Source organism: Odocoileus virginianus, chromosome 12 (genome assembly GCF_023699985.2).
Source record: "Odocoileus virginianus isolate 20LAN1187 ecotype Illinois chromosome 12, Ovbor_1.2, whole genome shotgun sequence".
Lineage (NCBI taxonomy): Eukaryota > Metazoa > Chordata > Mammalia > Artiodactyla > Cervidae > Odocoileus > Odocoileus virginianus.
The window spans coordinates 10,605,804-10,631,092 of NC_069685.1; the positions used below are offsets into that span (position 1 = coordinate 10,605,804).

A 25,289-nucleotide genomic window follows, 5' to 3' on the forward strand; every position below is an offset into this window, starting at 1 on the left:
GTGTGTTTGGACATCTGATAGACAAACTGCCCAAAGCCCCCCAAACCCTATGTTTTGCCTTCTGCTCTATTGTCAAAATTTTGAGAGTGATTAGAAGGAAGTGTAATAATTTAAAAGTCAGCATCTAATATTTGGAATAGAGTGATTTTTAATCGCACATATCATCTGAGTCCTGGTCCAAATACAACCTAATCTCTTTCCCAGTCTATCCAGTACAGCACTGTGGAATGAATACTGGCATTCCTGATGAGGAGCCGGAGGACTCCCCCAAAGCCTTTAAATTAATCTAGGAAAACATGTTGTGTGCCATATGGTTTCACTTGTGCTTTATTGAATTCTAATTCTTGAGAAGGGCTGAGGTTCCACACAGTAACACAGTTTTGTACAGCAGCTAGATGATTCTGGAGACATATTATGTGGAATCACATTCCGTTCCTACACTTGCTGGTTGTGTCCTTGGGCAAGTCATTTAACCCTGCTGTGCCTTAACTTCAGCATCTGTAAAATGGGGGTGATAAAAGTACGTACCTTTTAGGTGGGCTTCTCCAGTGACTCAGCAGGTAAAGAGCTGCCTACAATGCAGAAGACACAGGAGACTTAGGTTTGACCCCTGAGTGGGGAAGATCCCTGGAGGAGGAAAATGGCAACGCATTCCAGAATTCTTGCCTAAAAAGTCCCATGGAAGAGGAGCCTGGTGAGCTACAGTCCATAAGGTTGCAAAGAGTTGAACTGGACTGAACACCTAAGCATGCACACACCTTTTAGGTACTTATGAGGATTAAGCCTCCCTCTCCCCCTTTCATGTAATTATTCAAACAAATCCATATCTAAGGCCTCACTAGTCAGGAATTTTGGATACAGTCCACAAGACTGCTGATAAGCTGGTGTCTTTCTCTGGGTTGTCCTTACCTATATTCTCTCTGGCAGGACTTCTGGTGTGCACACATATTGGTACAGGGTGGGCAGAGCCCTATCCCCATTGGGTGGGGCACCTTTTCATTTTCATTTTCACAGGACTGGATAACAAATACAGAGGTCCTAAATCAGTTAAAAGGAAAAGGAAATCTTAAGTAAGAAGGCCTTTTATTCGGGTAAAGACAGAAGTGTATCCCAAGATGAAAGTGTTAAGTGAAAAGAACAAGGAACAGTTAAGTCCCAGGCATGACTGAAGTCTCCCTCTAAGAAGTGTATTTGTGAGTTTTGCTGCAGGATGGTCCTTTCTAGCCTTCGCTGGGGGACCCTACTTCCTGCGTAAAGCAGGTTATTTCAGTGCTCTTTGAAAGGCAGCATTATATCCTTCACCTCTTTTTAAAAATTGGAGTGTAGTTGCTATGCAGTGCTGTGTTCGTTTCTGCTGGACAGTGAAATGAAGCCGCTCCGTGTATGCGTGTCCCCTCCCTCTCGGACCTCCCTCCCACTCCCCTGTCCCACCCCTCAGGTCATCACAGGGCACCAGGCTGAGCGTCCTCTGCGAGACACAGAAGGTGCCCGCCAGCTCTCTGTTTCACACATGTGTGTACATGTCAGTCCCAACCTCCCCGCTCGTCCCAGCCTCCTCCTCCCTCGCTGTGACCGCGTGTCTGCCCTCTCTGTTTGTGGCTGTGTTCCTGCCCCGCAGGTGGGTTCCTCTGAGCCATTTTCCTAGGTTTACACAGATGCGTCAATTCACCATGTTCGTTTCTCTCTTTCTGGCTTCCTTCACTCCGTGTGGCAGGCTCTAGGTCTGTCCACACTGTCCTACAGCCTTTCCCTTTGAAAGGCACGCGTGATGGCGTCCCCCAAAGTAGTCTTGAAACCCTCAGAAATTAAAAAAATCAATAACTAAGAGTAACACTCAAGAGATCACTTAGACCAAACCAAATATTTGAAATTAAAATAACTAAGCTTGCTGAATAATATGCCTTTTCTGTGACGGGTGCCTTTTCCTTCCTCTATGATTCTATGTGTGTTAACTCCTAGGGGCGAGAGTACATGCACGGGCGGATGCACAAGTCTCCCTCATCCAGGGATTTGGGAGGCCAGCTCCACCATACAGTGGAGTGCCGGGAACATGGGATGTTTCTAGAGGACACGCCTCAAGGAGAGAGTACCACCTCTAAGTCAGAGGTGGGGAACTGCTGTAGAACCTGCCTTTTAAAGGCTTTATGCGCTCAGACAGCCTGAGTGATTGGATAAACCAATGGGCCTGCCCCTGTCGTGAAGGACGGTGCCACTGATGGCCTGAAAGACCCCTGCTGTTAAAATTCACCTTTTCTGGTGGTGTAGTCGCTAAGTCGTGGCCGACTCTTGCGACGCCATGCCAGACTCCTATGTCCATGGGATTCTCCAAACAAGAATACTGGAGTGGGTTGCCATTTCCTTCTCCAGGAATCTTCCCCAGCTAGGAATTGAACCTGGGTCTCATGCACTGTAGACAGATTCTTTACCAACTGAGCTATGAGTGAAGCCAAATTCACCTTTGAAGCTACATAAATATGAGCAAATTTACAATGTCATTTTTTAAAAAGCCAAAGGAAACACAATTATGCTCTCATGTGATTCTAGAAACTGTGATTCTAGAAGCTGAGAGAGGGCCCAAGGGTAGTAATCCCTAGTTTAGAAAAAATATTTCAATAATAGAAATCTTCACTGAAATTTGTTTACCTTCCTCCCTTAGGTTCATTTCCTTCAACCTGACATTTCACAAGACATTCTGAGTCTTTAATGTCTCCACTTGACCACTAGATGGCAACATCGTTCTTTAATGTCACAACTCTGATATAATTAACAGGATGGATTTCTTTTCCCAACAACCAAATTTAAAAAATTAAAAAGCAAAGACTAGTAATTGAAATGCATCCCTCTCAATCCTAGGAAGAAGATAGAAGATATTAAATTATGATTTTGCAATTTACATATCTAGAAAGTGTACTAAACAACATTCTGTTTTTATGCCTCCTTTGAAAACAGGTAATTTGTGCTTGATGCTTATAGATCCTAGAGTGGTTTCTGTTCCTCTGGTTTTTATGGCTGCAGGGAACTACCCAGATGTTGGATGATTTTTTAAATAAAACAATCTAACATCTCGATTATGCAACAATCTGGAGGCAGTGGTTTCCAAATGCAGAGGCATAGTATTAAATAAATAAACGAAGGATTCCAGTGACCTTCCCTCAGAGATTCTCATTCAGTAGGCCTGCAGTGAGGCCTGGGTGTCTGGATTTTTTTAAAACACCTTCACATGCTTCCAATTATCAGTAAGTTCGAAAGTGGACCCCATGTCCTTAATTTTTCATATAATTCTTGAAACAAAATGAATTTTAATTTAATTTAAAATTACCATATGCACTTTTTTTTTAAAGAGAAAGTGTACTAACTGAAAAATACTCAAACATTTCAATAACAAAAAAGTTGAATCTGTAAAAATAGTAGAGCTCTAGTAATTGAAATATTTATTCACCTGATGTATCTAAAACAAAGGTTATCAGACCTTCATGTGGCCCAGCATTGATGTGATGAAAAGGTAGCTTTTGAAAAATTCCCTCTCTCCTGTGTGTTTTTTATGATGGAATATTCTCAAACTGGGAAGTGTTGAATTTCTACAGAAATGATTTCAGATTTTCTAGAATGAGGCCCCTCTGTTGTTATCTATTAAATATTAGGTTGTATATCTTTAAACATCATTATTTATCTGAAAGTATCTGACAAATTTGAGGAGCCCATCAGCTATATGAAGTATGAGTTTTCTTTGTCATTATTTATTTTTCCTCTCCTCACCTCCTCTGTCTGTCTGTCTGTCTCTTTTTCTCTGTGATTCCCTCTCCCTCTTTCTCTCTGTTATTTCTCTAGGTCCTTATTTAGTGTTTGGTTCAATGTGATAGATTTAGACCAACTCATCACCTTTCAAATATTACTTGCCTTGACGCATTTGAATCCACAAACCTCATGAGTTTTTTCCTGTACCTAATATGATCTTTTCTGAAATTAAACGTTATTGTGTGATTAGTGTTAGAAAATAAACACCACCCTTTCTGGTGTTAACTCATGGTTTTAAATAAAGTTCCTCATAGTGACAATTTAAAGAGAACAGTGCTTTCTTGAATGTATTTAAAATAAAATTACAGATTCTTCTTAAACATTACAGAACAATTTTATTTTCATAGCAGAAGAACACCAGAATGCCATACCATGATTTCTCCAGTTTAAAAGAATCAAATTAGCTGCTCACCAGACTATACGTATATGACTTTTTGTGGCTAGCAGGCAAGATTTGGGGAAACTTACCGCTTTGTTAAATTCCTGTGTATTTTTTTTTGTTTGTTTCTTTGGTTCTTTGGAGTTAGTATTCAACAGGGAAAGAGTTACAGTTTAGGAAGGTGAAAAATCTGGGAATGGATGATGGTGAGAGCTGCACACCAATGTGAGTGTCCTTAGTACCACTAAATATGGTTAAATACAGTTAAAATAGCATGCTTTATACTATGTGACTTTTTACTACAATTAAAAAAAACACTGAAAAGAAATTCTTGAATTTAAGGACTAGATTCCTATAAGTTTTCTAGTTCATGAAAGATATTTCTAATTTTTAAAAAGCATTGCAAAAATTCCATCAGAAGATGGAGCATGAATTGCACTGTGCATTGGCTTCAGAGTCAGACACCAGTCAGAGGAATCCTCGCTCGGGCGGCTGCTCGTTCTTCTTGTTGTAAATGGTGTCCCCCTGTTCCCCTCCCTGCATCCCATTGCTGGTCCTTGGCGGTAGGAACAGAGCAAACAGAACATTCTATCTGGGAAGTTTTGATTCAGAGGCAGCATCTCAGAAGGCAAGCTGATGGGAGATGTTCCCACTGAACAAGGCCAGCAGAGGGACCTGGCGTCCTGCACATCTGTCTAGGGTGGCACGGAAATGTGTGTGTCCAAATAAACATTTATTTTCTGAGAATTGTATCCCCCTTTCCTCTTGTTTAAAAAATGCAAGAGGATTATCTGCAGGAAAACATCAGCATCAGATCAAAACAGGAAAATGAAGCCATGCTTTCTAGTGAGAAAGCTCTACCTCTTCCCCCCTGAAAAATTGGCAGTGATTTTGATTAGCGGGAGCCACTGACACTACAAACCAACCCTGTGTTAATTTTTAAAAGGCACGTGAGGTGTGTTTCATGGCACCTTGTGCCTGTGCAAACTAAAAAATTAAAATAAATTTAAAAAAATTTTAAGCCTCCCCAAAAAGTGTGTTGGAGGTGGAGGTGGGGAGGACCTCTAAATTTAGAAGGTGCCAGATTGTAAACACCAGAAAACCCTGCCCTGGTTTCCAAATGTTGACCTTTCTACAGGGCTGGCCCCCCGATTAGCTTCTCTCTTCAAAAAGAAATCGTGGTACCCCGAAGATTGGGTTGACAGTGTTAACAACAACTTGTTTAATGAGCAGCGTGATTGAACCATGCAGGGGATGCTGAAGAGTTTTCTTGAAAGGACTGTGTTCGGTGTTTGCATGTTGCTATGTTGTATGCTCCTACTGTCTCTTATTTTGACAAGCTATCGAAAAGTTTGAGATGAGCATGGGCAATTTTTGTTTGGCTTTAAGCCTGGCTGCTAGAAAAGAAATGGAACCCTTGCTCACTGGCTTTTAAGGGAACCCAGGCTGTACCATTTAAGAGAGCATGTGGCATTAATACAGCACCGAAGATTCTCCAAGCCTGTACATACTGATGGGCAGGAACCACCCGGGATGTGCTTATTTGTTTTAAAACACGAGGCCCCCCTCCTCTAAGGAAAGGCTATTTACTAAATTGTAGGCAAATTGCCAGTTCTTAAGGCTGGCAGGAGTTCATCTTCAGAAATCATTAACTGCATTCCAGGCTTTTTCTTGAAGCTGCAAATCCACTTTTCTTGGAGTGTCTGCCTCCTCCCTCCCCTGAGATGTGTATCTACTCCAGCGTTTGTTTATTTTAAATTAATTTTTATTGGAGTGTGCTTACTTTACAATGTTGTACTAGTTTCTGTTGTACAGCAGTGAATCAGCTGTATGTTTACATACATGCCCTCTTTGTTTGAATTTCCTCCCCGTCTAGGTCACCACCGAGGCCTGAGCAGGGTTCCCAGAGCTATACAGTAGGTGCTCATTAGTTGCCTATTTTACACATAGTATCAGTAGTGCATATATGTCAATCTCAATTTTCCGCTCAGCTCCAGTCTTAAATCCTGCCATAGACTGTACACATTCTATCTCTCATAACATGTAAGATCAGGATCGGGATGGGGAATACATGTAAATCTATGGCTAATTCATGTCAATGTATGACAGAAACCACTACAATATTGTAAAGTAATTAGCCTCCAACTAATAAAAATAAATGGAAAAAAAAAAAAAGAAGTCTAACCTAAGTTTCCCTTCACAAAATTACAACGATTACCTTTTTTCTTACTAGAAAAATGTATCCCGTTTTTTTTGCCAAGACACAACTCCAAAGCCTTTTTTTGTGTGTGTTGGCCATTTTGCTTCTGAAGTTTGGTCTTCTTTCTCAGCTAGTTTGGACTATTTTATGCATTGTTTGGAACTTTCCCCGTTTCCCTTATTTGTGGAGCCATGACCTGAGAATAAAATGATGTTAAGCAACTGGGAAATGTTGAGTTAAAAGAAACTCAGGATAATATACTGAAAAACAAACACAGAAATTAGTGCAAACCTATTATTGTAAAATTCTAAATTTCATGGTTGACTAGTAGAATAAAATTGCACATCTTATTAGTAAGCAGCTTTATTCCCTCCCAATTGATAAAATCAGACTTATTTACTTATAGAATCCCTTAAAAGCAAACAAGTGGGTTAAATAGTCTAAAGATCCCAGCCTCTTTTTCTTCTTTTGTTTTTCAATTAATTTTTATTGAAGTGTGATTGCTTTATAATGTTGTGTTATTTTCTGCTGAGCGGCAAAGTAAGTTAGGTATACATACACATATATCCACTCTTTTTGGAATTCCGTCTCACTTATGTTACCACTTAGAATTGAGTAGACAGCCTTATTATTTTATCCTAGAATTTTCAGATTTTTGCATGTAATATTTTCTTTTTCGTGTCTTCATGGCAAAAAGAAGTCTATATTCAAAGTGAATCAACCATATTTTTACATATATGCCCTCTTTTTTTAATTTCCTCCCATCTAGGTCACCACAGAACACTGAGAAGAGTTCCCTGAGCTATATAGTAGATTCTCATTAGTTACCTATTTTACGCATAGTATCAATAGTGTATGTATGTCAGTCCCAATTTCCCGATATATCAATAGTGTATATATGTCAATCCCAGTTTCCTGCTCAGCTCCAGTCTTATAAAGTCTAATAAAGACTGAATTATTTACCTACTTCAGAGTCATTTTGTGAGAGTGATTTAAAGATTGAGACATAACTACAAATATGTGCAAGACAAGAGGTGTTTATTTTTAAAAAACAGATGCTTAAGTGCAGAGCTTTCAAAGGAAAAGACTATGGAACTGATTCTGTGGAGATGCAGCAATATTGTGATTAAATTAAACATCTGCTCTCCTTCAGACAGACTTCTGTATTCACAAGGGCAAAGATTTCCCTCCACTGAGCAGTAAACGAGATGGAATAAAATAACTGGTCGTTTTTTAAGGGGAAATGCTACAAGATCGGCAAGCACACACTGCGGCCAACAGTAACTGGTGAAAAGTACAGTGGGTTCAGAGAAAACTCCAAGCTGACTCAGAAAGCAAACGCGCAAACCGTTGTGAAATGGACAGTACCACCCGTCATTAAAGAAGACTCGCACGTGCGCGCGCGTGTGTGTGCGTGCGTGCACGTGTGCGTGCGCGCGCGCGGTGTTTTCTGTGGCCAAGGGCTAGGCAGCAGATAGTAACAGGGGGTGGCCAGTAGCCGAAACTTCTGGGCTAATTCTTTCTCAGTTTTAATGATCAAGACCCTTAGAAAATCGCAACTTTCACATGGGGAGCAGAATGTTAACGTCTTTTTATTTTTATTTGAAGTATAGTCAATTTACAATGTTGTGTTAGCTTCAAATGTACAGCAGAATGATCCAGTTACACACACATGTTCTTTTTCAGATTCTTCTCCTTTATAGGTTACTATGGGTACTGAATATAGTTCCTGCGCTATACAGTAGGACCTTGTTGATTATCTATGTAATATGTAGCAGTGTGTATATGCTGGGCTCCCCTGCTGGCTCAGACAGTAAAGAATCCGCCTGCAATGCGGGAGACCTGGGTCCATCCTTGGATTGGGAAGATCCCCTGGAGGAGGGCATGGCATCCCACTCCAGCATTCTTGCCTGAAGGGCAACAGTCCATGGGGTCGCAGTGAATTGGACACAACTGAGCAACTAAGTGGAGAAGGAAATGGCAACCCACTCCAGCATTCTTGCCTAGAGAGAATCCAAGATGGACACTACTGAAGCGACTTAGCATGCATGCATGCACTGGGGAAGGGAATGGCAACCCACTCCAGTGTTCTTGCCTGGAGAATCCCAGGGACAGAGGAGCCTGGTGGGCTGCCGTCTATGGGGCTGCACAGAGTCGGACACGACTGACGCGACTTAGCAGCAGCAGGAGCAGAGCAACTAAGCAAGCGCAGTGTGTATCTGTTAGTCCCAGACTCCTAATTTATCTCCCCCTTCCCAGCCCCTGCAGTCCCTGGTAATCATAAGTATGTTTTCCATGCCTGTGAGCCTATTCCTGTTTTGTAAATGAGGTTGTTTGTATCATTTGTATACATGGAGGGTGTTATAGTAATGATAGTCACTCAGTCGTGTTCACCTCTTTGTGACCCCGTGGAGTGTAGCCTGCCAGGCTCTTCTGTCCAAGGGATTCTCCAGGCAAGAATATTGGAGAGGGTAGCCATTCCCTTCTCCAGGGTATGTTTCTGACCTAGGGATCAAGGGTGTTAACTTCTAAACAAAACCCGGGGAGGTGGCGCCCAAGCAGAGCAGACCAGCAGGGATTGTTAGAGCAGAAGGGCTCCCTGGGACTCTGGACCTCCAGGTTACAGAGGAGGAAGCTGGGGCCAGTTAATGAATGTGGTCAGAGATCCCTCGGTGAGAGCTTGCTGGCCAGTGCAGCTCCCAAGCACTCTGCTAGGTCATTCATTGCCCTTCTAGATCAGATGGGTCACGGGTCCTTGACTTTCTTTCCTACCAATCCTCCTCTTCCTCACTCTTCTCGAGGGAAAAAATGATCTTGAAGTGACAGTATGAAAACTAGCTGGGTTTGATTTCAGTGAGTTAAGTAGCACCTCGGTTTAAGCTGGATCACCAGAGAACTGTGTATTTCATCTGGTGGAGAATGGACTTTGGTGAATTCTGCTTTCTTTGTGTGGTGCCTCTGGCTTGGGTTATACTATGTCCAGGAAGAGGCTCTATGAAATCTGCTATCTACTTACTTTGGGGATCCCCAGGTTGTCATCCACAAAAATCGGGCACTGGGGAATGCCTTGATATGACTTCAGTTCAGTGAGATCAGTCGTTCAGTTGTGTCCAACTCTTTGCGACCCCATGGACTGCAGCACACCAGGCCTCCCTGTCCATCACCAACTCTAGGAGTTTACTCAAACTCATGTCCACTGAATCGGTGATGCCATCCAACCATCTCTTCTGTCATCCCCTTCTCCTCCTACCTTCAATATTTCCCAGCATCAGGGTCTTTTCAAATGAGGCAGTTCTTCGCATCAGGTGGCCAAAGTATTGGAGTTTCAGCTTCAGCCTCAGTCCTTCCAATGAATATTCAGGACTTATTTCCTTTAGAATGAACTGGTTGGATCTCCTTGGAGTCCAGGGGACTCTCAAGAGTCTTCTCCAACACCACAGTTCAAAATCATCAATTCTTTGGTGCTCAGCTTTCTTTATAGTCCAACTCTCACATCCATACATGACTACTGAAAAAACCATAGCTTTGACTAGACGGACCTTTGTTGGCAAAGTAATGTCTCTGCTTTTGAATATGCTATCTAGGTTGGTCATAACTTTTCTTCTAAGGAGCCAGCATCTTTTAATTTCATGGCTGCAGTCAGCATCTGCAGTGATTTTGGAGCCCAGAAAAGTAAAGTCAGCCACTGTTTCCATTGTTTCCCCATCTATTTGCCATGAAGTGATGGGACTGGATGGCATGATCTTAGTTTTCTGAATGTTGAGTTTTAAGCCAACTTTTTCACTTAGGGGAATGACATGACTTAGGGGAAGATATTTTTAAAGTTTCAGAACCCAGGAAAAGCCATGTTTCTCTCCAACAATTAGTGTGCGTGTGTGTTTTCAGAGGCTGTGAGTCTCGTGAACTGATTGCTTCTTTTTCGATCAGTCCACTAGGAAGCATCATTTGTCAGAGAAAGACAGTGGAGGATGGTGATCAGAGCTCAGACCTGAGAACCAGAACGATCCTGTTTGGGAGCTTGGCATCCACACTCAACTACTGGGAGCCTCGGTTTCCTCACCTGTAAAATGAAGATTCTCATAATCTCTCTATGGCTACGCTGTGAAGAACAGACCTTTTCACAGTGATAACAGAGGTAAAACAACGGGCATCCTTGTGGCGCGTGTGTGTGTGTGAGTGTGTGTGTGCATGCGTGCATGCTTAGTCGCTCAGTCGTGTCTGACTCATCTTGATCCTTTGGACTATAGCTCATCAGGTTCCTCTGTCCATACAATTTTTCGGGCGAGAATACTGGAGTGGGTTGCCATTTCCTTCTCTAGGGGATCTTCCTGACCCAGGGATCGAACCCCTGTCTCCTGTATCTCCTGCATTGCAGGCAGATTCTTTACCCACTGAGCCATCAGGGAAACCTGTGACATGTGGTAAGTGCTTAATAAATGGCAGCATTATTTTTTATTCATGCAACAAACAATAACATATAGTTAAGCCATAAACATCAGGCATTCTGCTAGGTGCTAGGAATAAAATACAGAGTGACTTATACCTCGTTTCTGTTCTCAAAGAGTGTATTATCAGACAGCAGAATTAGGCTATTAAGTAAATGGTAAAATGTGACAGAGCCAAGATGAGGGGTGTTAGGTGAGAGCAGATTTCAGGAGTATTGGACCTGGGGATGAACCCAGAACTGGAGGAAGATTGGGTGTAAGTTCACCCAGTGGAGACTCAAGAAAAGCCTTGCTGGCAAAGCTTTGCAAGGAAGGACATACCTGGACTGTTGACCACGATGCCATGTGGCCAGAGGGATGAGGCTGAGAGTAGTGAGGAATTGGGTCATGAAGCCTTGTGAACTACACAGAGGAATCCTGACATCCTAAATACAGTGGGAAGTCATCAATGTGCTGTCAGCAGGAATAAGAGCTGATCTGATTTGCTCTTTAAAGGCACCTCTCTCCATGGAGAATGAGGTTAGATGGGGGCAGTGGTGGGCTCTGGACCAGGGTTGCAGCATCCACAGAGTCAGATGTGTACCTTTCACCTTCCAGCAGCCATACTGGAGTGAATGGTTTGCATTTACATATTTTGGAATATTTCCTTTGGCTTTTTAAAATGACCTATTTTCCCCTTGGCTTTAATTTCAGCTATTTACTGTGTACTTTTGTATCATGTGCCTTGGTTAGTCTCCTGAAATATACTTTGTGGAATAAGGATGGAGAGAAAAGAAGAAGAAAGAGAGGAGAGGGTATGTATGAACTGATGCTCCTTTTAAAAAACACACTTGAATGTATGTGTGACTAGGCGGTAAAGAACCTGACTGCAAGGCAGGAGACTTGCAGGAGATGCAGCTTTAATCCCTGGGTCGGGAAGATCCCCTGGAGGAGGAAATGGCAACCCACTCCGGTATTCTTGCCTGGAGAATCCCATGGACAGAGGAGCCTGGTGGGCTGCAGTCCATGTGGTTGCAAAGAGTCAGACACAACTGAGTGACTAAACACCAACAATGGACGTGTATTAACAGCTGATTTACTTTGTTGTACAGCAGAAAGTAGCCCAACGTTGTAAAGCAATTATATGCCAATAAAAAAATGACACATTTTAAATTTTAAAAGAAAATTAAAAATACATTACTTCTAAAGAACTGAAGGGCTTCTGTCGTGGATGTGACTTGACTGGCCAGAAAGGCCGCAGAGCAGACTCCGTGGCGCGTTTCCACCATCAAGTGCGCTATATTCTTGTTAAGGGTGTGACCTAGAGAGCCTTCCCATTTTAGTCCAGTCCCAGCTTTCATCCTCTGTGAAACATCTGACCGTAATTCAGAGAAACCTGTGTGTTAAAGCTGAGGCAGTCAGAATAGTTTTATCGAAATCAGAGTTCATCTGCTGTCTACCCAGCAAGGTGTGTCAGAGAGAAAGATTTGTTCAACCAGGTGATATTCAGCTGCATAATAGGCTAACCTGAGCCCTTTGAATTCAAACAAAAGAAGTTCTCAGCCTGATTGGAATTAACCCACTCTGACTTCTGCTTCATCTTCGATAAAGCAGAGATGATACTGTTGGGCAGGCCGCGAACCTGTTGGGTGTTAATGGGGGGTGGGGTTCAAGTTGGTCTTGCTTTTCCTAAACTATTAAGAAAGAACAAAAAACATTATTTCGAATGAAATCAGTTTCCAGGAAGAAGGAAAAAAAAAAAAAAACCTTGAGAATTTATTATTAAAGAAAGAAATAGAGCCAAGGTGAAAAAAAGGCCTCCTCACATCTCCTGGCCAGGTGCTCTGTGCATATAAATGTTTCAAGTTAAGCTTTAAGATCAAGGGGAAGTCTGTAGGGAGCCTTGTTTCCTGGAGATCTGCTTGCTGGAGCTGCTCCCGAATACAGGCTGCCCATTTTTATTTGGTTATTAAGGATTAAAGGGGGCGACGATTCTGGAAAGGTAGTTCCTTGGTTTCCATTAACTTGGTACAAGATGGTGAAACACAAGTGTCCAAGGGAGAATTTGCATATGTATTCGGGGCAATCAGCTCTCATCCTTCCCTGCCATCCTGTGTGTATGTTTGACATGAAATTGCCCTCCTCTTGTGAGCTCAAGCCAGAAAGCAGCTTTGCTGCAATGACTGAGAATCTCAGTGCCTCTCAGAAATCCTCCTGGTTCACACAGGAGTGCAGAGGGAAGATGAAAAGAATTTCACATGAGATGGTGGTTGCTTGAGGAACCTCGTTGGAGCAATCACCTCAGAGAGCAGCTGGCCCTTCCCAAGTTTGCTGGGCTTTCAGCGTCTCTGAACATACGAGCAGGGAGGCCACCCATCACTTCATATCCAGATTTAAAAATTGGATTTGTTATTGCTTATGTCACAGCATGTCCTCCGAACTAAAGTGTGCCTGAAGTTACTTTTGTCAAGTGCCTAAGAAAGTTTAGTGATAAAATAACACACACTTGAAGAGAAGGCTTTGCCACTGTGGTGGGTCATTTTGTTCCAAAGATCTCAGAGTTTGGGGTCATGAATGATTATTGCAATAATAGTCATTAAAATAAAAGAATAAAAGTGCCAGTGAGGAGCTCTATCATCAAAAAAAAACCCAAAATAACCCCTCCCCCAGAAAACAGTTCCAGATTTCAATCCACTCCTAGCAGAATGAGAACTCAGAGTTTTTAAAGATTTACATTTTCTGTCATCAACATTTTTCATCCCCACGACAGCTCAGGAAGCTCAAATGTAAAGACCAATGGGCTGAGTCTAAGAGACCAAAGTGACTTGTCCCAGATCATATGACTAGCAACTCATCCACTTGGGAATGGAACCTAGGTATTTTGACTCTGATTCTTGTGACTTCAATACTGCACATTCTTCTTCAATTATTCCCAGGTTTTGTAGCACAGAAATAGGCTGCATAGTTTGAATAGTGAAAGATCAAATAAAGAAATATAGTTCTGGAACAGTATCTCTTACTGACTGTTTTTCATTGAAATTTGAGTGTGTTCAGGGCCTGATTTATTTTATGTTATAACTTCGTAGTTTCGTGTTCAGGATCATGGAGATTTTAAATGCATGGGTGCTCAGTTGTGCAGTGCTGTCAGACTCTCTGTGACCACATTGACTGTAGTCTGCCAGGCTACTCTGTCCATGGGATTTCCCAGGCAAGAATACTGGAGTGGGTTGCCATTTCCTCCTCCAGGGAATTATACATCCATTACTTCCTAGTAATGAACACAGTTAAAGATTATAGACATGTAGTTTCACTTTGTGGTTATAGCGGTCTTCTGCTAAAACGTGAACTACTTCTGTTTGAGATGGAATAATAACCTAGAAATAAAGACCTAAAAATATTTTACTGCTGTGCATACAAGTCCTTAGACCTCTGCAAGGTACTTGCTAGCTCTCGGCTTTTAAAATGTTTCTGAATGCTGCTGTTCCAGCCTGTGATGTAGAGGTGTTAGAGAAATTCAGGGTGAGAACAGGATTGCTCAGAGCAGTTGACAGTCCACTTCATTTATTATTTGAATATATCTTAAGAAAAAGTCATACACAGGCATTTGAGGGTGTTGGGTTTAACCACTATCAGATGCAGAATCTGACTCCCTCTCTTGGTCCCACCAGCAGTGCCTTAATCTGTGGGTTTTTAAGGAGAAAAGATGTGTTGCCTCACTCATCCATGTAGCAAGTTTTCACCCCATTTCTACTGGGCCTGGGGCATGAGCTGATCACCCAGAAGTCAGCTAGAGAGAAGACCTCAAAGAGCTTTGAGTTGGCAGTTCCAGCAGCAAATAGGAGGCTAGTGGGAAGGGGGCATTCTCAGTGGGCAGCCCAGGACCACTCAGACCCTTGTGAAAACCCTGAAGAATCAGTATTGTTTCAGCATGCCCATCACTGTCACTTAAATGTGATGGCAATAACATTTTCTACTGCAATTCTTATTGCCAATGCGCATGGTGAAAATTTCTAAAATAATACCATTGTATTGCTCCAAACTTTTTTCCCAAATAGTATGAATTATTGTAAGACAACTCTGTTTAGGGTTGAATTGTTTGGGGATTAGAATAAGAACATACACAGAAAATTAAGCTAACAGACAAATTAACAAAATAAAAGTTGCAGCTTGAGTGATCTAAGAAACGCCAGGCTGCAAATTCTACCAGAGTCATGAAGAGGCTCTCTTTAACTTGTTACTTTTCCAGGAACCTCTGTTTTAGTATTATAACAACATAGATCCCAAAGCACTGGATGGTTTAGAGTTCATTCCCAAGCATTTCTATTTCTAGATATTTAAACAACTCCAAGACAATGACCTAGTCAGAGCAGATGTTGTTATGGCCGTTATACAGCAGAGTAGCCTGAGACTTAGGGATAGATTAAAGATACCAGTTAGTAGTAGAGACTGGAATTTAACTTCAAATCCAATCATTTTCCTACCTTCTTACCCTGAATTCTAAATCAGGTCTTCAAAAAATTTGAATATTTAAAACACCCAATATGTCTAGTTAAGTTGCTATTTTGGGAGCTAAGTGATCTTTGAGTCATCCACCCTTGCAAGCAACTCCATCTCAGAACTAAGAGTGAGTTCAGTTTTTCCCAGCTTCAGAATATAACTGGACCCATACACATTCAGACCTCACACACAAATGCCAATGTCTGCATATTCTCACTATGAAGAGGCATTTTCAGTCAAAGCAGAGAGAAACGAGGCTCTGCCTGTCTGTTGCAATAACATTATCTCTGTTCAGATGCTTTTAGAAGTAAGAAGTTAAATGCAGAGCCCTGGAGATGCCTAGGAGCACACACGAGATAAGCATAGCCATTCACGAAACACCTAAGAAATGGAAAATTTGCAGAATAAACTTCACCATGACTAAGTAGAACAATGTCGCCTTTCCCAATATGAGATTGACAGCAGGAAATAATGACAATAAGGTTAGTGTAGGATGTATTTGTGATACAGAGATGTGGAAGTATATATATATATATATATATATATATATATATATATATATGTTATATATGTTCTTGGTCAGAATAAGCCATGATATTATTAACTATCCATGTAAATTTAGGCTTGGGAAATAAAAGGCCTGAAATTTGAGGGAGGCCAAATTCAGTCTGGCTATAGATAAGCTAAGGAAGAGTAGATACAAAATAAGTGTCCATTGCAGGTGCTTTGACAAGGAAATGTCATCCATATTAGTGGATAGCATTTCAGAATTTAGAGGAGCAGAGGGTCAGCTTTGCAACAAGAGCTTCAGTTGCAGAATGGAATGTGCTGAGTAAGACTGGCCTGAGATGGACCTGGCCAAGGCAATGATGGGCTGAGTCGGCCCCCTGGGGACAGGGAAGAAAATGCTGGTGTCCAGTGGCCTATTGACCACTTCAACTCTTATCTTTTCCACTGCTGTTAAGTGAGAAAAGGATTTTACACACACATCTATATACGTGCACATCTATATACATGCTTACTTATCTATGTAAGACTTAATTTTTAATTAAAAAAATTTTTTAAGACAATTTTTTTTGCTGTTTTAGGTTCCCAGCAAAATTGAGAATACAGAGATTTTCCATGTACCTGACACATGTGCATAGCCTCCACCCTTATCAACATCCTCCCCCAGAGTGGTACACTTGTTATCATGAATGAACCTACACAACATATACTCACCCAACATCTGTAGTTTACATGTTTCACTCGGGGGTTGTACATTCTATGGGTTAGGACAAATGTATAATGACAAGTATGCATCATCATAGTATCATACAGAGATTGTCACTGCCCTTCACATCCTCTGTGCTTTGCCTACTAATTTCTCTCTACTCCCCTACCTTCAGTTCCTGGAACCATTGATTCTTTTGCTATCTCCATACTTTTACCTGTTTCCAGAGTGTTGGAATTTTATGGTATGCAGTTGTTTCAGATTGGCTTCTTTCACTTAGTAGCATGTGTTTAAATTTCCTCCATGACCTTCATGGTTTGATAGCTCATGTCTTTCTTGTTGTCCAGTCACTCAGATGTGTTTGACTTTTTACAGCCTCATGGACTGCAGCACGCCGGGCTTCCCTGGCCTTCACCATCTCCTGGAGCTTGATCAAACTCATGTCTATTGAGTCAGTAATGCCATCCAACCATCTTATCCTCTGTTGTCCCCTTCTCCTCCTGCCTTCAATCTTTCCCAGCATTGGGGTCTTTCCTAATGAGTCAGCTCTTCACATCAGGTGACCAGAGTATTGGAGCTCCAGCTTCATTTCTTTCTAGTGCTGAATAGTATTTCATTGTTTAGATGTATTACAGTTTACATATCCATTTACCTAATGAAAGACATTTTGATTGCTCCTAAGTTTGCCCTAAATATTGGTGTGCAGGTTTTGGTATAGGCAAAACTTTTCAACCCCTTTTGGTAAATGCCAAGAATGTACTGGATTTTACACTAAGAGTATGTTTGGTTTTGTAAGAAGCTGCAGAATTGCCTTCTAAATGTCTGTACCATTGTGCATTTCTACCATCAGTGAAAGAAAGTTCTTGTTGGTCCACATCCTCACCAGTATTTGGTATTGCCAGTGTTCTAGATTTTTGGCCCTTTTAATAGATGTGCACCTGGATCTTACTGTTGTTTTAATTTGCTTTTCTCTGATGACATATGACGTGGAGCATCTTTTTCTATGCCTACTTGCCATCTGTATATCTTCTTTGGTGAAGTGTTTGTTCAGCTATTTGACTCATTTTTTAAATTGGGCTGTTTGTTTTCTTGTTCTTGAGTTTTAAAGGTTTTTTTGCATATTTTAAATTACATTCCTTTATCAGATGTGCCTTTTGTAAATATTTTCTCCCAGTCTGTGGTTTGTCATCTTGTTCTCATGATAGTTTCTTTCACAGAGCAGAAGTTTTTAATTTTGATAAAGTCTAACTTATTAATTATTTCATAGACCATGCCTTTGATGTTGTATCTGAAAAGTCATCACCATACTCAATGTCATATAGAAAACCTAGATGTTATCTTCTGGAAGTTTTATAGTTGTGCATTTTACATTTAGATTTGTGATCCATTGGGAATTAAGTTTTGTGAAGGGTATAAGGTCTGTGTCTAGATCTATCTTTTTGTATGTGGATGTCCAGTTGTTCCAGCACAGATGGTTGGAAAGACTATCTTTGCCCCATTGTATTACCTCTGCTCTTTTGTCAAAGATCAATTGACTATATGTATGGAGTTCTTTCTCGGCTCTCTATTCTGTTCCATTCATCTACTTGTCTGTTCTTTCACCGATAGCATACTGTTTCACTACTGTAGCTTTTTAGTAAGTCTTGAAGCTGAGCAATGTCAATCCTCCAACTTTGTTTTTCTTCAATATTGGGTTGGCTCTTCTGGGTCTTTTATCTTTAATACAAATTTTAGAATCAATTTGTTGATATCCACAAAATAGCTGGAATTTTGACTGAGGTTGCATTGAATCTATAGATCACGTTGGTCAGAAATGACATCTTGAATCTCCTTATCCATGAATATAGACTATCTCTTCATTTGTTTAGTGCTTTGATTTCATTTATCAGAGTTTTACAGTTTTTCAAATATAGTTATTATTCCTATTTTCCTAGCATTATACCGAAGTATCTCCTTTTTTAGAGTGGTAATGTAAATGGTATTTTGTTTTAAATTTCAAATTCTGCTTGTTCATTGCTGATATACAAGAAAGCAATTGACTTTTATAAATTAACCTTGTATTTTATCCTGAACTAGGCTATAAGCCCTTGTTAGTTCCAGGAATTTTTTTGTTGTTGATTCTTCCAAATTTTCTATTAACACATAGATCATCATGTCATCTATAAACAAAGATGATTTTATTTCTTATTTTCTAATCTGTGTATCTTTTCTTATCTTGATTTATTCAATTAGCTAGGACTTTTAGTACAATATTGAAAAGGAGTGGTGAGAGGTGACATTCTCACTTTTCCTGATCTTAGTGGGAAAGTTTCTTATTTCTCATCATTATGTATAATGTTAGAGGTAGGTATTTTGTAAATGTTTTAGATCAAGTTGATAAAGTTCCCCTCTATTCCTAACTTGCTGAGAGTTTTTAAAATCATGATGGGTGTTATATTTTATCAAAATTTACTGATATCATGTGATTTTTATTGATATGATCATGTGATTTTTCATTTTTAGCCTATTGATGTGATGAATTACACCAACTGATTTTGGAATGTTGAACCAGCCTTGCCTACCTGTGATATATCCCATTTGGTCATAGTATATAATTCTTTTTGATATTGTAAGCACGCATATTTATTTAATTTTGCATTTACCCTTCTAACTTTTTTTGTGTGTGTGTTAGTTCTAGAAGGTCTTGTAGGTCTTCATAGAACTGTTCAGCTTCTTCAGCGTTAGTGGTTGGGGCATAGACTTGGATTACTGTGATATTGAATGGTTTCCTTGGAAACAGAACAGAGCTCGTTCTGTCATTTTTGAGATTGCACCCAGGTTCTGCATTTCGGACTCTTTTGTTGACTATGAGGGCTACTCCATTTCTTCTAAGGGATTCTTGCCCACTGTAGTAGATATAATCTAATGGTTATTTGAATTAAATTCATCTGTTTAGTTCACTGATTCCTAAAATGTCGATGTTCACTCTTGCCATCTCCTGTTGGACCACTTCCAATTTACCTTGAATCATGGACCTAACATTCCAGGTTCCTATGCAATATTGTTCGTTATAGCATCAGACTTTACTTCCATCACCAGTCATATCTACAACTGGGCATTGTTTTAGATTTGGCTCCAACTCTTCTTTCTTTCTGGAGTTATTTCTCCACTCATCTCTAGTAGCATATTGGGGAGTTCATCTTTCAGTGTCATCTCTTTTTGCCTTTTCATAGTGTTCATGGGGTTCTCAAGGCAAGAATACTGAAGTGGTTTGCTATTCCTTTCTCCAGTGGACCACATTTTGTCAGAACTCTCGACCATGACCCAGCCATATTAGGTGACCCTAAAGAGCATGACTCATAGTTTCATTGAGTTAGACAAGGCTGTGATTCAAGTGGTCAGTTTGGTTAGTTTTCTGTGATGGTGGTTTCCATTCTATCTGCCCTCTGATGGATAAGGATAAAAGGCTTATGGAAGCTTCCTGATGGAAGGGACTGGTTGCTAGGGAATCTGGATCTTGCTCTGATAGGTGGGGCAATGCTCAGTAAATCTTTAATCCAACTCTCTGTTGATGGGCAGGGCTGTTTTCCCTCCCTGTAGTTTGACCTGAGGCCAAACTGTGGCAGTGGTAATAGAAGTAATGGTGACCTCCTTCAAAAGGACTTTTGTAAGCATGTCACAGGGCCTAGGACTGTTGTATTCAGAGTCCCTGACCCCATGGCAGGCCACTGTCAACCCATGCCTCCACCAAAGATTCCTGGACATTCACAGGAAAGTCTGGCTCAGTCTCTTGTGGGATCACTGTTCCTTTCTCCTGCATCCTGGGGTGCACAAGGTTTTGTTTGTGCCCTACAAGAGTCAGTTTCCCAATTACTGTGGAAGTTTCACCATCCTGTGGAAGTTCTATAATCAAATCCCTCTGGCCTTCAAAGTCAGATTCCCTGGGGGTTCTCAGTCTCTTTGCTAGATTACCAGGTCAGGAAATCTGTTGTGGGCCCTGGAATTTTTGTAACAGTGTGAGAACTTCTTTGGTTAATTGTTCTCCAGTTTGTGGGTTGTATGCTCAGTAGCTCTAAGGTGGGGCTAATGGTGACCTCCTTCCAGAGGACCTATATCAAACACCATGCGTCCCAGGTCTGCTGCAGCAAGAGCCTTGTCCCCGTGGTAGGCCACTGCTGACCTGTGCCTTCACAGGAAACACTCAAACACTCAAAGAGATTTCTGGAGTAATAGGCAAGTTTGGCCTTAGAGTACAAAATGAAGCAGCACAAAGGCTAACAGAGTTTTGCCGAGAGAATGCACTGGTCATAGCAAACACCCTCTTTCAACAACACAAGAGAAGCCTCTACACGTGGACATCACCAGATGGTCAACACCGAAATCAGACTGATTATATTCTCTGCAGCCAAAGATGGAGAAGCTCTATACAGTCAGCAAAAACAAGACCAGGAGCTGACTGTGGCTCAGATCATGAACTCCTTATTGCCAAATTCAGACTTAAATTGGAGAGAGTAGGGAAAACCACTAGATCATTCAGGTATGTCCTAAATAAAATTCCTTATGATTATACAGCGGAAGTGCCAAATAGATACAAGGGATTAGATCTGATATACAGGTGCCTGAAGAACTATGGACAGAGGTTCATAGCACTGTACAGTAGGTGATAATCAAAACCATCCCCAAGAAAAAGAAATGCAAAAAGGTAAAATGGTTGTCTGAGGAGCCCTTACAAATAGCTGACAAAAGAAGAGAAGTGAAAGGAAAAGGAGAAAAGGAAAAATATACCCATCTGAATGCAGAGTTTCAAAGAATAACAAGGAGAGACAAGAAAGCCTTCCTCAGTAATCAATGCAAAGAAATAGAGGAAAACAATAGAATGGCAAAGACTAGAGATCTCTTCAAGAAAGTTAGAGATACCAAGGGAAAATTTCATGCAAAGATGGACACAATAAAGGACAGAAGGGGTGTGGATCTAACAGAAGCAGAAGATATTAAAAGAGGTGGCAAGTATACACAAAAGAACTATACAGAAAAGATCTTAATGAACCAGATAGCCACAATGGTATGATCACTCATCTAGAGCCAGACATCCTAGAGTGCAAAGTCACGTAGGCCTTAGGAAGCATCATTACAAACATAGCTAGTGGAGGTGATGGAATTCCAGTTGAGCTATTGCAAATGCTTAAAAATGATGTAGTGAAAGTGCTGTACTCAATATGCCAGCAACTTTGGAAAACTCAGCAGTGGCCAGAGAACTGGACAAGGGCAGTTTTCATTCCAATCTCAAAGAAAGGCAATGCCAAAAAATGTTCAAACTACTACACAATTGCACTTATCTCACACACTAGAAAAGTAACACTCAAAATTCTCCAAAGTAATTCTCAAAATTCTCCAAGCTAGGATTCAATAGTACATTAACCAAGAACTTCCAGATGTTCAAGCTGGATTTTAGAAAAGCAGAGGAACCAGAGATCAAATTGCCAACATCCATCGTTTCATAGAAAAAGCAAGAGAATTCCAGAAAAACATCTACTTCTGCTTCATTGACTATGCCTTTGACTGTGTGGATCACAACAAACTGTGGAAAATTCTTCAAGAGATGGAAATACCAGCCACCTTACCTGCCTCCTGAGAAATCTGTGTGCAGGTCAAGAAGCAACAATTTGAACTGGACATGGAACAATGGACTGGCTCCAAATTGGGAAATGAATACGTCAAGGATGTAGATTGTCACCCTACTTATTTAGCTTTTATGCAGAATATATCATGTGAAATGCTGGGCTGGATAAAGCACAAGCTGGAATCAAGATTTCCAGGAGAAATATCAATAACCTCAGATATGCAGATGATACCACCCTTATGGCAGAAAGTGAAGAGGAACTGAAGAGCCTCTTGATGAAAGTGAAAGAGAGTGAAAAAGCTGGCTTAAAACTTAACATTCAGAAAACTAAGATCATGGCATCTGGTCTCATCATTGCATGGCAATAGATGTGTAAACAATGGAAACAGTGACAGATTTTATATTCTTAGGTTCCAAAATCACTGCAGATGGTGACTGCAGACATGAAATTAAAAGACACTTGCTACTTGGAGGAAAAGCTATGACCAACCTAGACAGCATATTAAAAAGCAGAGACTTGACTTTGCTGACAAAAGTCCATCTACTGAAAGCTATGGTTTTTCCAGTAGTCGTGTATGGATGTGAGAGTTGGACCATAAAGAAGGCTGAGCACTGAAGAATTGATGCTTTTGAACTGTGGTATTGGAGAAGACTCTTGAGAGTCCCTTGGACTGCAAGGAGATCCAACCAGTCAATCCTAAAGGAAATCAGTCCTGAATATTCATTGGAAGGACTGATGCTGGAGCAGGAGCTGCAATACTTTGGCCGCTTGATGTGAAGAGCTGACTCATTGGAAAAAACCCTGAAGCTGGGAAAGATTGAAGGCGGGAGGAGAAGGGGAGGACAGAGGATGAGATGGTTGGATGGCATCACCAACTCTATGGACATGAGTTTTAGCAAGCTCTGGGAATTGGTGATGGACAGGGAGGCCTGGCGTGCTGCAGTCCATGGGTTTGCAAAGAGTTGGACATGACTGAGTGACTGAACTGAACCTACTGAACTTCTAACTTTATAAGGGAGAGGAGAATATTTCCTGAATATTTAAAAAGATCTAAATATCTGAAACTGTTGGCTTATGTCACAAACTGTATACAAGTTCTGCATTTTCATATGGATTTTGATCTCTTTATTGAATTCTGCAGGTAATGAGATTGGAAGTTTTCTCTCGGAACATGATGGTAGTGATCAGACTCTGCAATCTTGTACTCACCTAAAATTTGAAGCTATGGCCAAAAATTATATTTATCTCATCTTCAAAAAGTACAAACTGTGTTTTTAGGCATATAATTTTAGGATTTCAAGATAATAAATGAACTTAGTAAAGATTTCACTATCCTGCAATTCATGTCTTGCTGTTTATTTTCCATGTAAATAGGACCAACATAGTTATTTCCAAATTAAGGATGTTAGATACTGACATCTACAAATTAGGAAAGCTGAGGTTCAGTCTTGATTTTGTATTAATACCTTAGTCACTATCTGTTTATTGCATGTTATATTTGGATCATTTCTTTTCCTCACTATTGTGAAGTAGAAATAAAAGGATTAGTCACACATTACAGAAGTTATTCAATGTCTATTGATTGTCAAATATATACCAGGGCTATAATAAATAGCAGGGATCAGAGATTAATAAAACAAGGTCTCTGTTCTAGCAGAGCTCACAGTTAAATGACGCAGGTGAGTAAGCAGATTAATAATTAGAGTGCTCTAACTGAGATATACTGGGAGGGATTGGGGGCAGGAGGAGAAGGGGACGACAGAGGATGAGATGGTTGGATGGCATCACCGACTTGATGGACATGAGTTTGAGTAAACTCTGGAAGTTGGTGATGGACAGGGAGCCCTGGCGTGCTGCGATTCATGGGGTCGCAAAGAGTCGGACACGACTGAGCGACTGAACTGAACTGAACCGAGATATGACTCGAGTTTTCTGAAAATTTAGAGGATAATGAATCACTGGTACTTCCCTGGTGGTTCAGTGGTTAAGAATCTGCCTGCCATTGCAGGGGACGTGGCTTCAGTCCCTGGTTCAGGAAGATCCCACGTGCCTGGGGGCAGCTAAGCCCCTGTGCCACAGCTCCCGACATGCTCAGAGCCTGCACGCCGCGACAAGAGAAGCCCCTGCGATGAAAGTCAACACCCTGCGACCAGAGAGTGCCCCGCGCTTGGCACAACCAGAAAAATCTGTGCAGTGCAGACTCAGCACAGCCAGAATAAATCCTAACATAAATGAATATTTTTTATAAAAGAAGCTCTGCCTTAGGGAGCTCCATTTGACTTGTGTCTTGAGTACTTTTTGTGTATGCTCATCAATTCTCTTAAATGAAGCAAGGATTACTGTCTTCATGTGTTTCACAAACCCTCTCCCCGAATGACTGAGATGTACTCCACACTGACTACCCCTGCTGTAGTAATGTGTTCTGTTTTCAGTTTACAGAGCATCTTCTCACATGAGTCTTGACACAGTGCTTGTTACTCGGATGTGATGCTCCTCATTTCACAGGTGAGAAAGCTGAGCGCAGAAAGGTCAGTAATTTGCATGAGGGCCCATTCCCTACCGTCTGGCTTTGAACCTGGGCTTCTTTCTGGTTCCCTCAAACTGAAGTCTTTCCTCTTGTTTAACTCTGGTTACCTAGATGGTAAAGTCTAACAGCAGTGTTTCATTAAGCTTCCTGTTTCAAATGGAACATTTTTCATTTACGTTTCTGTTGAAGAGATGAGCATTCATGGGCCCCGATACCCAACCTGTTAAAATGAATTTAGGAACCATTCTGCTGGGCAAGCCAGCTGTTCTATCCAACCCGTCTAGTGTCGACAACAGAGCCCTCAAGGGATTTGCCAGGAAAGGACGTAGTTTTCCTCCCTGACATTAACCTTAAAGGTCAGGTGTACTCTCAGTAGCCATTTATGGCTCTGACATTCATAAATTTGGTCAAAACCTTTATGAATCCATTTATATTCTTGCCTGTACCTCTTTTGTGGTAATGAGCTCCATGGGTTTATTATTTTCTTATAAAGTAATACTTCCTTTTATTTGTCCTTAACTCACCTTACTAAGTGTGAAGAAGCCTTCCTCCTCTAGTGAGGAATTGAGAATTTGGAGAATTGAACTTGCATTTATTTTGCATCCAATCTCCCAAATTCTCTAGGAATTTTTTTTTCTTGAGCAAGAATAAAGA

General features: G+C 41.0%; 1 long non-coding RNA gene across 7 annotated transcripts in view; it reads left to right on the plus strand.

Annotated features, from left to right (window-relative positions):
• Positions 1 to 25,289, plus strand: part of LOC110142181 (uncharacterized) — a 175,373-nt gene that overhangs the window by 25,325 nt on the left and 124,759 nt on the right. For 3 of the 7 annotated variants that reach the window (XR_011490585.1, XR_011490587.1, XR_011490589.1), the window contains exons 2-3: positions 10,302 to 10,509; positions 24,541 to 24,613. This is a non-coding gene — a long non-coding RNA (uncharacterized lncRNA). Of the gene's footprint in view, positions 1 to 10,301; positions 10,510 to 11,512; positions 11,614 to 24,540; positions 24,637 to 25,289 lie in introns of all 7 variants that reach the window. The other 4 variants (XR_011490588.1, XR_011490591.1, XR_011490590.1 and 1 more) reach the window with 3 other exon arrangements.